Source organism: Eleutherodactylus coqui, chromosome 2 (assembly GCF_035609145.1).
Source record: "Eleutherodactylus coqui strain aEleCoq1 chromosome 2, aEleCoq1.hap1, whole genome shotgun sequence".
In the NCBI taxonomy this organism is placed as follows: Eukaryota; Metazoa; Chordata; class Amphibia; order Anura; family Eleutherodactylidae; genus Eleutherodactylus; species Eleutherodactylus coqui.
Genome location: NC_089838.1, coordinates 344,996,085 through 345,010,966, shown reverse-complemented (window position 1 = coordinate 345,010,966; position 14,882 = coordinate 344,996,085).

The window sequence follows — 14,882 nt, the reverse complement described above, 5'->3', positions numbered from 1 at the left end:
TACAGTCTATGGGGAGGTAATAGGGGGGACACAAGAGCTTACAGTCTATGAGGAGGGAATAGGGGGGACACAAGAGCTTACAGTCTAAGGGGAGGAAATAAGGGGACACAAGAGCTTACAGTCTATGGGGAGGAAATAAGGGGACACAAGAGCTTACAGTCTATGGGGAGGTAATAGGGGGGACACAAGAGGTTACAGTCTATGGGGAGGGAATAGGGGGAACACGAGCTTACAGTCTATGGGGAGGGAATAGGGGGAACACGAGCTTACAGTCTATGAGGAGGGAATAGGGGGACACAAGAGCTTACAGTCTATGAGGAGGGAATAGGGGGACACAAGAGCTTACAGTCTATGAGGAGGGAATAGGGGGACACAAGAGCTTACAGTCTATGGGGAGGGAATAGGGGGGACACAAGAGCTTACAGTCTATGGGGAGGGAATAGGGGGACACAAGAGCTTACAGTCTATGGGGAGGGAATAGGGGGACAAAAGAGCTTAAAGTCTATGGGGAGGGAATAGGGGGACACAAGAGCTTACAGTCTATGGGGAGGGAATAGGGGGACACAAGAGCTTACAGTCTATGAGGAGGGAATCAGGGGGACACAAGAGCTTACAGTCTATGAGGAAGAAGTAGGGGGGACACAAGAGCTTACAGTCTATGAGGGGGGAATAGGGGGGACACGAGCTTACAGTCTATGAGGAGGGAATAGGGGGACACAAGAGCTTACAGTCTATGGGGGAGGGAATAGGGGGGACACAAGAGCTTACAGTCTATGGGGGAGGGAATAGGGGGGACACAAGAGCTTACAGTCTATGGGGAGGGAATAGGGGGACACAAGAGCTTACAGTCTATGGGGAGGGAATAGGGGGGGACACAAGAGCTTACAGTCTATGAGGAGGAACTAGGGGGGGACACAAGAGCTTACGGTCTATGGGGAAGAAGTAAGGGGGACACAAGAGCTTACAGTCTATGAGGAAGAAGTAGGGGGGACACAAGAGCTTACAGTCTATGGGGAGGCAATAGGGGGGGACACAAGAGCTTACAGTCTATGTGGAGGGAATAGGGGGGGACACAAGAGCTTACAGTCTATGTGGAGGGAATAGGGGGGGACACAAGAGCTTACAGTCTATGGGGAAGAAGTAAGGGGGACACAAGAGCTTACAGTCTATGAGGAGGGAATAGGGAAACACAAGAGCTTACAGTCTATGAGGAGGAAGTAGGGGGGACACAAGAGCTTACAGTCTATGAGGAGGAAGTAGGGGGGACACAGGAGCTCACAGTCTATGAGGAGGAAGTAGGGGGGACACAAGAGCTTACAGTCTATGAGGAAGAAGTAGAGGGGACACAAGAGCTTACAGTCTATGGGGAGGGAATAGGGGGGACACAAGAGCTTACAGTCTATGGGGAGGGAATAGGAGGGACACAAGAGCTTACAGTCTATGGGGAGGGAATAGGAGGGACACAAGAGCTTACAGTCTATGGGGAGGGAATAGGAGGGACACAAGAGCTTACAGTCTATGGGGAGGGAATAGGGGGGACACAAGAGCTTACAGTCTATGGGGAGGGAATAGGGGGGACACAAGAGCTTACAGTCTATGAGGAAGAAGTAGGGGGGACACAAGAGCTTACAGTCTATGAGGAAGAAGTAGGGGGGACACAAGAGCTTACAGTCTATGGGGAGGAAATAGGGGGGCACAAGAGCTTACAGTCTATGAGGAAGAAGTAGGGGGGACACAAGAGCTTACAGTCTATGGGGAGGGAATAGGTGGGACGCAAGAGCTTACAGTCTATGAGGAAGAAGTAGGCGGGACACAAGAGCTTACAGTCTATGAGGAGGAAGTAGGGGGGACACAAGAGCTTACAGTCTATGAGGAGGGAATAGGGGGGACACAAGAGCTTACAGTCTATGAGGAGGGAGTAGAGGGGACACAAGAGCTTACAGTCTATGAGGAGGAAATGGGGGGGGACACAAGAGCTTACAATCTATGAGGAGGAAGAAGTAGGGGGGACACGAGCTTACAGTCCATGAGGAGGAAGTAGGGGGGACACAAGAGCTTACAGTCTATGAGGAGGAAGTAGGGGGGACACAAGAGCTTACAGTCTGAGGAGGGAATAGGGGGGGACACAAGAGCTTACAGTCTATGAGGAGGGAATAGGGGGGACACAAGAGCTTACAGTCTATGAGGAGGGAATAGGGGGGACACAAGAGCTTACAGTCTATGAGGAGGGAATAGGGGGGACACAAGAGCTTACAGTCTAAGGGGAGGAACTAAGGGGACACAAGAGCTTACAGTCTATGGGGAGGAAATAAGGGGACACAAGAGCTTACAGTCTATGGGGAGGTAATAGGGGGGACACAAGAGCTTACAGTCTATGAGGGGGGAATAGGGGGGACACAAGAGGTTACAGTCTATGGGGAGGGAATAGGGGGAACACGAGCTTACAGTCTATGGGGAGGGAATAGGGGGAACACGAGCTTACAGTCTATGAGGAGGGAATAGGGGGACACAAGAGCTTACAGTCTATGAGGAGGGAATAGGGGGACACAAGAACTTACAGTCTACGGGGAGGGAATAGGGGGGACACAAGAGCTTACAGTCTATGGGGAGGGAATAGGGGGACACAAGAGCTTACAGTCTATGGGGAGGGAATAGGGGGACACAAGAGCTTACAGTCTATGGGGAGGGAATAGGGGGACACAAGAGCTTAAAGTCTATGGGGAGGGAATAGGGGGACACAAGAGCTTACAGTCTATGGGGAGGGAATAGGGGGACACAAGAGCTTACAGTCTATGAGGAGGGAATCAGGGGGACACAAGAGCTTACAGTCTATGAGGAAGAAGTAGGGGGGACACAAGAGCTTACAGTCTATGAGGGGGGAATAGGGGGGACACAAGAGGTTACAGTCTATGGGGAGGGAATAGGGGGGACACGAGCTTACAGTCTATGAGGAGGGAATAGGGGGACACAAGAGCTTACACTCTATGGGGGAGGGAATAGGGGGGACACAAGAGCTTACAGTCTATGGGGAGGGAATAGGGGGGGACACAAGAGCTTACAGTCTATGGGGAGGGAATAGGGGGGGACACAAGAGCTTACAGTCTATGAGGAGGAACTAGGGGGGGGACACAAGAGCTTACAGTCTATGGGGAAGAAGTAAGGGGGACACAAGAGCTTACAGTCTATGAGGAAGAAGTAGGGGGGACACAAGAGCTTACAGTCTAAGGGGAGGCAATAGGGGGGGACACAAGAGCTTACAGTCTATGTGGAGGGAATAGGGGGGGACACAAGAGCTTACAGTCTATGGGGAAGAAGTAAGGGGGACACAAGAGCTTACAGTCTATGAGGAGGGAATAGGGAAACACAAGAGCTTACAGTCTATGAGGAAGTAGAGGGGACACAAGAGCTTACAGTCTATGAGGAAGAAGTAAGGGGGGACACAGGAGCTTACAGTCTATGAGGAGGAAGTAGGGGGGACACAGGAGCTCACAGTCTATGAGGAGGAAGTAGGGGGGACACAAGAGCTTACAGTCTATGAGGAAGAAGTAAGGGGGACACAAGAGCTTACAGTCTATGAGGAGGGAATAGGGAAACACAAGAGCTTACAGTCTATGAGGAGGAAGTAGGGGGGACACAAGAGCTTACAGTCTATGAGGAGGAAGTAGGGGGGACACAAGAGCTTACAGTCTATGAGGGGGGAATAGGGGGGCCACAAGAGCTTACAGTCTATGGGGAAGAAGTAAGGGGGACACAAGAGCTTACAGTCTATGGGGAGGAAATAGGGGGACACAACAGGTTACAGTCTATGAGGAAGTAGAGGGGACACAAGAGCTTACAGTCTATGAGGAAGAAGTAGGGGGACACAAGAGGTTACAGTCTATGAGGAAGTAGAGGGGACACAAGAGCTTACAGTCTATGAGGAAGTAGAGGGGACACAAGAGCTTACAGTCTATGAGGAAGAAGTAGGGGGGCCACAAGAGCTTACAGTCTATGAGGGGGGAATAGGGGGGACACAAGAGCTTACAGTCTATGAGGAAGAAGTAGAGGGGACACAAGAGCTTACAGTCTATGAGGGGGGAATAGGGGGGACACAAGAGCTTACAGTCCATGAGGAGGAAGTAGGGGGACACAAGAGCTTACAGTCCATGAGGAGGAAGTAGGGGGGACACAAGAGCTTACAGTCCATGAGGAGGAAGTAGGGGGGACACAAGAGCTTACAGTCCATGAGGAGGAAGTAGGGGGACACAGGAGCTTACAGTCTATGGGGAGGAACTAGGGGGACACAAGAGCTTACAGTCTATGAGGAAGAAGTAGGGGGGGACACAAGAGCTTACAGTCTATAAGGAAGAAGTAGGGGGGGACACAAGAGCTTACAGTCTATGAGGAGGAAGTAGGGGGGACACAAGAGCTTACAGTCTATGAGGAAGAAGTAGGGGGGGACACAAGAGCTTACAGTCCATGAGGAGGAAGTAGGGGGGACACAAGAGCTTACAGTCCATGAGGAGGAAGTAGGGGGACACAGGAGCTTACAGTCTATGGGGAGGGAATAGGGGGGGACACAAGAGCTTACAGTCTATGGGGAGGGAATAGGGGGGACACAAGAGCTTACAGTCTATGGGGAGGAAATAGGGGGACACAAGAGCTAACAGTCTATGAGGAGGGAATAAGGGGGACACAAGAGCTTACAGTCTATGAGGGGGGAATAGGGGGGACACAAGAGCTTACAGTCTATGGGGAGGGAATAGGAGGGACACAAGAGCTAACAGTCTATGAGGAGGGAATAAGGGGGACACAAGAGCTTACAGTCTATGAGGGGGGAATAGGGGGGACACAAGAGCTTACAGTCTATGGGGAGGGAATAGGAGGGACACAAGAGCTTACAGTCTATGGGGAGGGAATAGGAGGGACACAAGAGCTTACAGTCTATGGGGAGGGAATAGGAGGGACACAAGAGCTTACAGTCTATGGGGAGGGAATAGGGGGGACACAAGAGCTTACAGTCTATGGGGGGGGAATAGGGGGGACACAAGAGCTTACAGTCTATGAGGAAGAAGTAGGGGGGACACAAGAGCTTACAGTCTATGAGGAAGAAGTAGGGGGGACACAAGAGCTTACAGTCTATGAGGAAGAAGTAGGGGGGACACAAGAGCTTACAGTCTATGGGGAGGGAATAGGTGGGACACAAGAGCTTACAGTCTATGAGGAAGAAGTGGGCGGGACACAAGAGCTTACAGTCTATGAGGAAGAAGTAGGGGGGACACGAGCTTACAGTCTATGAGGAGGAAGTAGGGGGGACACAAGAGCTTACAGTCTATGAGGAGGAAGTAGGGGGGACACAAGAGCTTACAGTCTGAGGAGGGAATAGGGGGGGACACAAGAGCTTACAGTCTATGAGGAGGGAATAGGGGGGACACAAGAGCTTACAGTCTATGAGGAGGGAATAGGGGGGACACAAGAGCTTACAGTCTAAGGGGAGGAAATAAGGGGACACAAGAGCTTACAGTCTATGGGGAGGAAATAAGGGGACACAAGAGCTTACAGTCTATGGGGAGGTAATAGGGGGGACACAAGAGCTTACAGTCTATGAGGAGGGAATAGGGGGGACACAAGAGCTTACAGTCTAAGGGGAGGAAATAAGGGGACACAAGAGCTTACAGTCTATGGGGAGGAAATAAGGGGACACAAGAGCTTACAGTCTATGGGGAGGTAATAGGGGGGACACAAGAGGTTACAGTCTATGGGGAGGGAATAGGGGGAACACGAGCTTACAGTCTATGGGGAGGGAATAGGGGGAACACGAGCTTACAGTCTATGAGGAGGGAATAGGGGGACACAAGAGCTTACAGTCTATGAGGAGGGAATAGGGGGACACAAGAGCTTACAGTCTATGAGGAGGGAATAGGGGGACACAAGAGCTTACAGTCTATGGGGAGGGAATAGGGGGGACACAAGAGCTTACAGTCTATGGGGAGGGAATAGGGGGACACAAGAGCTTACAGTCTATGGGGAGGGAATAGGGGGACAAAAGAGCTTAAAGTCTATGGGGAGGGAATAGGGGGACACAAGAGCTTACAGTCTATGGGGAGGGAATAGGGGGACACAAGAGCTTACAGTCTATGAGGAGGGAATCAGGGGGACACAAGAGCTTACAGTCTATGAGGAAGAAGTAGGGGGGACACAAGAGCTTACAGTCTATGAGGGGGGAATAGGGGGGACACGAGCTTACAGTCTATGAGGAGGGAATAGGGGGACACAAGAGCTTACAGTCTATGGGGGGGGAATAGGGGGGACACAAGAGGTTACAGTCTATGGGGAGGGAATAGGGGGGACACGAGCTTACAGTCTATGAGGAGGGAATAGGGGGACACAAGAGCTTACACTCTATGGGGGAGGGAATAGGGGGGACACAAGAGCTTACAGTCTATGGGGAGGGAATAGGGGGGGACACAAGAGCTTACAGTCTATGGGGAGGGAATAGGGGGGGACACAAGAGCTTACAGTCTATGAGGAGGAACTAGGGGGGGACACAAGAGCTTACAGTCTATGGGGAAGAAGTAAGGGGGACACAAGAGCTTACAGTCTATGAGGAAGAAGTAGGGGGGACACAAGAGCTTACAGTCTAAGGGGAGGCAATAGGGGGGGACACAAGAGCTTACAGTCTATGTGGAGGGAATAGGGGGGGACACAAGAGCTTACAGTCTATGGGGAAGAAGTAAGGGGGACACAAGAGCTTACAGTCTATGAGGAGGGAATAGGGAAACACAAGAGCTTACAGTCTATGAGGAAGTAGAGGGGACACAAGAGCTTACAGTCTATGAGGAAGAAGTAAGGGGGGACACAGGAGCTTACAGTCTATGAGGAGGAAGTAGGGGGGACACAGGAGCTCACAGTCTATGAGGAGGAAGTAGGGGGGACACAAGAGCTTACAGTCTATGAGGAAGAAGTAAGGGGGACACAAGAGCTTACAGTCTATGAGGAGGGAATAGGGAAACACAAGAGCTTACAGTCTATGAGGAGGAAGTAGGGGGGACACAAGAGCTTACAGTCTATGAGGAGGAAGTAGGGGGGACACAAGAGCTTACAGTCTATGAGGGGGGAATAGGGGGGCCACAAGAGCTTACAGTCTATGGGGAAGAAGTAAGGGGGACACAAGAGCTTACAGTCTATGGGGAGGAAATAGGGGGACACAACAGGTTACAGTCTATGAGGAAGTAGAGGGGACACAAGAGCTTACAGTCTATGAGGAAGAAGTAGGGGGACACAAGAGGTTACAGTCTATGAGGAAGTAGAGGGGACACAAGAGCTTACAGTCTATGAGGAAGTAGAGGGGACACAAGAGCTTACAGTCTATGAGGAAGAAGTAGGGGGGCCACAAGAGCTTACAGTCTATGAGGGGGGAATAGGGGGGACACAAGAGCTTACAGTCTATGAGGAAGAAGTAGAGGGGACACAAGAGCTTACAGTCTATGAGGGGGGAATAGGGGGGACACAAGAGCTTACAGTCCATGAGGAGGAAGTAGGGGGACACAAGAGCTTACAGTCCATGAGGAGGAAGTAGGGGGGACACAAGAGCTTACAGTCCATGAGGAGGAAGTAGGGGGGACACAAGAGCTTACAGTCCATGAGGAGGAAGTAGGGGGACACAGGAGCTTACAGTCTATGGGGAGGAACTAGGGGGACACAAGAGCTTACAGTCTATGAGGAAGAAGTAGGGGGGGACACAAGAGCTTACAGTCTATAAGGAAGAAGTAGGGGGGGACACAAGAGCTTACAGTCTATGAGGAGGAAGTAGGGGGGACACAAGAGCTTACAGTCTATGAGGAAGAAGTAGGGGGGGACACAAGAGCTTACAGTCCATGAGGAGGAAGTAGGGGGGACACAAGAGCTTACAGTCCATGAGGAGGAAGTAGGGGGACACAGGAGCTTACAGTCTATGGGGAGGGAATAGGGGGGGACACAAGAGCTTACAGTCTATGGGGAGGGAATAGGGGGGACACAAGAGCTTACAGTCTATGGGGAGGAAATAGGGGGACACAAGAGCTAACAGTCTATGAGGAGGGAATAAGGGGGACACAAGAGCTTACAGTCTATGAGGGGGGAATAGGGGGGACACAAGAGCTTACAGTCTATGGGGAGGGAATAGGAGGGACACAAGAGCTAACAGTCTATGAGGAGGGAATAAGGGGGACACAAGAGCTTACAGTCTATGAGGGGGGAATAGGGGGGACACAAGAGCTTACAGTCTATGGGGAGGGAATAGGAGGGACACAAGAGCTTACAGTCTATGGGGAGGGAATAGGAGGGACACAAGAGCTTACAGTCTATGGGGAGGGAATAGGAGGGACACAAGAGCTTACAGTCTATGGGGAGGGAATAGGGGGGACACAAGAGCTTACAGTCTATGGGGGGGGAATAGGGGGGACACAAGAGCTTACAGTCTATGAGGAAGAAGTAGGGGGGACACAAGAGCTTACAGTCTATGAGGAAGAAGTAGGGGGGACACAAGAGCTTACAGTCTATGAGGAAGAAGTAGGGGGGACACAAGAGCTTACAGTCTATGGGGAGGGAATAGGTGGGACACAAGAGCTTACAGTCTATGAGGAAGAAGTGGGCGGGACACAAGAGCTTACAGTCTATGAGGAAGAAGTAGGGGGGACACGAGCTTACAGTCTATGAGGAGGAAGTAGGGGGGACACAAGAGCTTACAGTCTATGAGGAGGAAGTAGGGGGGACACAAGAGCTTACAGTCTGAGGAGGGAATAGGGGGGGACACAAGAGCTTACAGTCTATGAGGAGGGAATAGGGGGGACACAAGAGCTTACAGTCTATGAGGAGGGAATAGGGGGGACACAAGAGCTTACAGTCTAAGGGGAGGAAATAAGGGGACACAAGAGCTTACAGTCTATGGGGAGGAAATAAGGGGACACAAGAGCTTACAGTCTATGGGGAGGTAATAGGGGGGACACAAGAGCTTACAGTCTATGAGGAGGGAATAGGGGGGACACAAGAGCTTACAGTCTAAGGGGAGGAAATAAGGGGACACAAGAGCTTACAGTCTATGGGGAGGAAATAAGGGGACACAAGAGCTTACAGTCTATGGGGAGGTAATAGGGGGGACACAAGAGGTTACAGTCTATGGGGAGGGAATAGGGGGAACACGAGCTTACAGTCTATGGGGAGGGAATAGGGGGAACACGAGCTTACAGTCTATGAGGAGGGAATAGGGGGACACAAGAGCTTACAGTCTATGAGGAGGGAATAGGGGGACACAAGAGCTTACAGTCTATGAGGAGGGAATAGGGGGACACAAGAGCTTACAGTCTATGGGGAGGGAATAGGGGGGACACAAGAGCTTACAGTCTATGGGGAGGGAATAGGGGGACACAAGAGCTTACAGTCTATGGGGAGGGAATAGGGGGACAAAAGAGCTTAAAGTCTATGGGGAGGGAATAGGGGGACACAAGAGCTTACAGTCTATGGGGAGGGAATAGGGGGACACAAGAGCTTACAGTCTATGAGGAGGGAATCAGGGGGACACAAGAGCTTACAGTCTATGAGGAAGAAGTAGGGGGGACACAAGAGCTTACAGTCTATGAGGGGGGAATAGGGGGGACACGAGCTTACAGTCTATGAGGAGGGAATAGGGGGACACAAGAGCTTACAGTCTATGGGGGAGGGAATAGGGGGGACACAAGAGCTTACAGTCTATGGGGGAGGGAATAGGGGGGACACAAGAGCTTACAGTCTATGGGGAGGGAATAGGGGGACACAAGAGCTTACAGTCTATGGGGAGGGAATAGGGGGGGACACAAGAGCTTACAGTCTATGAGGAGGAACTAGGGGGGGACACAAGAGCTTACGGTCTATGGGGAAGAAGTAAGGGGGACACAAGAGCTTACAGTCTATGAGGAAGAAGTAGGGGGGACACAAGAGCTTACAGTCTATGGGGAGGCAATAGGGGGGGACACAAGAGCTTACAGTCTATGTGGAGGGAATAGGGGGGGACACAAGAGCTTACAGTCTATGTGGAGGGAATAGGGGGGGACACAAGAGCTTACAGTCTATGGGGAAGAAGTAAGGGGGCACAAGAGCTTACAGTCTATGAGGAGGGAATAGGGAAACACAAGAGCTTACAGTCTATGAGGAGGAAGTAGGGGGGACACAAGAGCTTACAGTCTATGAGGAGGAAGTAGGGGGGACACAGGAGCTCACAGTCTATGAGGAGGAAGTAGGGGGGACACAAGAGCTTACAGTCTATGAGGAGGAAGTAGAGGGGACACAAGAGCTTACAGTCTATGAGGAAGAAGTAAGGGGGACACAAGAGCTTACAGTCTATGAGGAGGGAATAGGGAAACACAAGAGCTTACAGTCTATGAGGAGGAAGTAGGGGGGACACAAGAGCTTACAGTCTATGAGGAGGAAGTAGGGGGGACACAAGAGCTTACAGTCTATGAGGAGGAAATAGGGGGGACACAAGAGCTTACAGTCTATGAGGGGGGAGGGAATAGGGGGGCCACAAGAGCTTACAGTCTATGGGGAAGAAGTAAGGGGGACACAAGAGCTTACAGTCTATGGGGAGGAAATAGGGGGACACAACAGGTTACAGTCTATGAGGAAGTAGAGGGGACACAAGAGCTTACAGTCTATGAGGAAGAAGTAGGGGGGGGCCACAAGAGCTTACAGTCTATGAGGGGGGAATAGGGGGGACACAAGAGCTTACAGTCTATGAGGAAGAAGTAGAGGGGACACAAGAGCTTACAGTCCATGAGGAGGAAGTAGGGGGACACAAGAGCTTACAGTCCATGAGGAGGAAGTAGGGGGGACACAAGAGCTTACAGTCCATGAGGAGGAAGTAGGGGGGACACAAGAGCTTACAGTCCATGAGGAGGAAGTAGGGGGACACAGGAGCTTACAGTCTATGAGGAAGAAGTAGGGGGACACAAGAGCTTACAGTCTATGAGGAAGAAGTAGGGGGGGGGGCACAAGAGCTTACAGTCTATGAGGGGGGAATAGGGGGGACACAAGAGCTTACAGTCTATGAGGAAGAAGTAGAGGGGACACAAGAGCTTACAGTCCATGAGGAGGAAGTAGGGGGACACAAGAGCTTACAGTCCATGAGGAGGAAGTAGGGGGGACACAAGAGCTTACAGTCCATGAGGAGGAAGTAGGGGGACACAGGAGCTTACAGTCTATGGGGAGGAACTAGGGGGACACAAGAGCTTACAGTCTATGGGGAGGAACTAGGGGGACACAAGAGCTTACAGTCTATGAGGAAGAAGTAGGGGGGGACACAAGAGCTTACAGTCTATGAGGAAGAAGTAGGGGGGGACACAAGAGCTTACAGTCTATGAGGAGGAAGTAGGGGGGGACACAAGAGCTTACAGTCTATGAGGAAGAAGTAGGGGGGGACACAAGAGCTTACAGTCCATGAGGAGGAAGTAGGGGGGACACAAGAGCTTACAGTCCATGAGGAGGAAGTAGGGGGACACAGGAGCTTACAGTCCATGAGGAGGAAGTAGGGGGACACAGGAGCTTACAGTCTATGGGGAGGGAATAGGGGGGGACACAAGAGCTTACAGTCTATGAGGAGGGAATAGGGGGGACACAAGAGCTTACAGTCTATGGGGAGGAAATAGGGGGACACAAGAGCTAACAGTCTATGAGGAGGGAATAGGGGGGACACAAGAGCTTACAGTCTATGAGGAGGGAATAGGGGGGACACAAGAGCTTACAGTCTATGGGGAGGGAATAGGGGGGACACAAGAGCTTACAGTCTATGGGGAGGGAATAGGGGGGACACAAGAGCTTACAGTCTATGGGGAGGGAATAGGGGGGACACAAGAGCTTACAGTCTATGAGGAGGGAATAGGGGGGACACAAGAGCTTACAGTCTATGGGGAGGGAATAGGGGGGGACACAAGAGCTTACAGTCTATGGGGAGGGAATAGGGGGGACACAAGAGCTTACAGTCTATGGGGAGGAAATAGGGGGACACAAGAGCTAACAGTCTATGAGGAGGGAATAAGGGGGACACAAGAGCTTACAGTCTATGAGGGGGGAATAGGGGGGACACAAGAGCTTACAGTCTATGGGGAGGGAATAGGAGGGACACAAGAGCTAACAGTCTATGAGGAGGGAATAAGGGGGACACAAGAGCTTACAGTCTATGAGGGGGGAATAGGGGGGACACAAGAGCTTACAGTCTATGGGGAGGGAATAGGAGGGACACAAGAGCTTACAGTCTATGGGGAGGGAATAGGAGGGACACAAGAGCTTACAGTCTATGGGGAGGGAATAGGAGGGACACAAGAGCTTACAGTCTATGGGGAGGGAATAGGGGGGACACAAGAGCTTACAGTCTATGGGGGGGGAATAGGGGGGACACAAGAGCTTACAGTCTATGAGGAAGAAGTAGGGGGGACACAAGAGCTTACAGTCTATGAGGAAGAAGTAGGGGGGACACAAGAGCTTACAGTCTATGGGGAGGGAATAGGTGGGACACAAGAGCTTACAGTCTATGAGGAAGAAGTGGGCGGGACACAAGAGCTTACAGTCTATGAGGAAGAAGTAGGGGGGACACGAGCTTACAGTCTATGAGGAGGAAGTAGGGGGGACACAAGAGCTTACAGTCTATGAGGAGGAAGTAGGGGGGACACAAGAGCTTACAGTCTGAGGAGGGAATAGGGGGGGACACAAGAGCTTACAGTCTATGAGGAGGGAATAGGGGGGACACAAGAGCTTACAGTCTATGAGGAGGGAATAGGGGGGACACAAGAGCTTACAGTCTAAGGGGAGGAAATAAGGGGACACAAGAGCTTACAGTCTATGGGGAGGAAATAAGGGGACACAAGAGCTTACAGTCTATGGGGAGGTAATAGGGGGGACACAAGAGCTTACAGTCTATGAGGAGGGAATAGGGGGGACACAAGAGCTTACAGTCTAAGGGGAGGAAATAAGGGGACACAAGAGCTTACAGTCTATGGGGAGGAAATAAGGGGACACAAGAGCTTACAGTCTATGGGGAGGTAATAGGGGGGACACAAGAGGTTACAGTCTATGGGGAGGGAATAGGGGGAACACGAGCTTACAGTCTATGGGGAGGGAATAGGGGGAACACGAGCTTACAGTCTATGAGGAGGGAATAGGGGGACACAAGAGCTTACAGTCTATGAGGAGGGAATAGGGGGACACAAGAGCTTACAGTCTATGAGGAGGGAATAGGGGGACACAAGAGCTTACAGTCTATGGGGAGGGAATAGGGGGGACACAAGAGCTTACAGTCTATGGGGAGGGAATAGGGGGACACAAGAGCTTACAGTCTATGGGGAGGGAATAGGGGGACAAAAGAGCTTAAAGTCTATGGGGAGGGAATAGGGGGACACAAGAGCTTACAGTCTATGGGGAGGGAATAGGGGGACACAAGAGCTTACAGTCTATGAGGAGGGAATCAGGGGGACACAAGAGCTTACAGTCTATGAGGAAGAAGTAGGGGGGACACAAGAGCTTACAGTCTATGAGGGGGGAATAGGGGGGACACGAGCTTACAGTCTATGAGGAGGGAATAGGGGGACACAAGAGCTTACAGTCTATGGGGGAGGGAATAGGGGGGACACAAGAGCTTACAGTCTATGGGGGAGGGAATAGGGGGGACACAAGAGCTTACAGTCTATGGGGAGGGAATAGGGGGACACAAGAGCTTACAGTCTATGGGGAGGGAATAGGGGGGGACACAAGAGCTTACAGTCTATGAGGAGGAACTAGGGGGGGACACAAGAGCTTACGGTCTATGGGGAAGAAGTAAGGGGGACACAAGAGCTTACAGTCTATGAGGAAGAAGTAGGGGGGACACAAGAGCTTACAGTCTATGGGGAGGCAATAGGGGGGGACACAAGAGCTTACAGTCTATGTGGAGGGAATAGGGGGGGACACAAGAGCTTACAGTCTATGTGGAGGGAATAGGGGGGGACACAAGAGCTTACAGTCTATGGGGAAGAAGTAAGGGGGACACAAGAGCTTACAGTCTATGAGGAGGGAATAGGGAAACACAAGAGCTTACAGTCTATGAGGAGGAAGTAGGGGGGACACAAGAGCTTACAGTCTATGAGGAGGAAGTAGGGGGGACACAGGAGCTCACAGTCTATGAGGAGGAAGTAGGGGGGACACAAGAGCTTACAGTCTATGAGGAGGAAGTAGAGGGGACACAAGAGCTTACAGTCTATGAGGAAGAAGTAAGGGGGACACAAGAGCTTACAGTCTATGAGGAGGGAATAGGGAAACACAAGAGCTTACAGTCTATGAGGAGGAAGTAGGGGGGACACAAGAGCTTACAGTCTATGAGGAGGAAGTAGGGGGGACACAAGAGCTTACAGTCTATGAGGAGGAAATAGGGGGGACACAAGAGCTTACAGTCTATGAGGGGGGAGGGAATAGGGGGGCCACAAGAGCTTACAGTCTATGGGGAAGAAGTAAGGGGGACACAAGAGCTTACAGTCTATGGGGAGGAAATAGGGGGACACAACAGGTTACAGTCTATGAGGAAGTAGAGGGGACACAAGAGCTTACAGTCTATGAGGAAGAAGTAGGGGGGGGCCACAAGAGCTTACAGTCTATGAGGGGGGAATAGGGGGGACACAAGAGCTTACAGTCTATGAGGAAGAAGTAGAGGGGACACAAGAGCTTACAGTCCATGAGGAGGAAGTAGGGGGACACAAGAGCTTACAGTCCATGAGGAGGAAGTAGGGGGGACACAAGAGCTTACAGTCCATGAGGAGGAAGTAGGGGGGACACAAGAGCTTACAGTCCATGAGGAGGAAGTAGGGGGACACAGGAGCTTACAGTCTATGAGGAAGAAGTAGGGGGACACAAGAGCTTACAGTCTATGA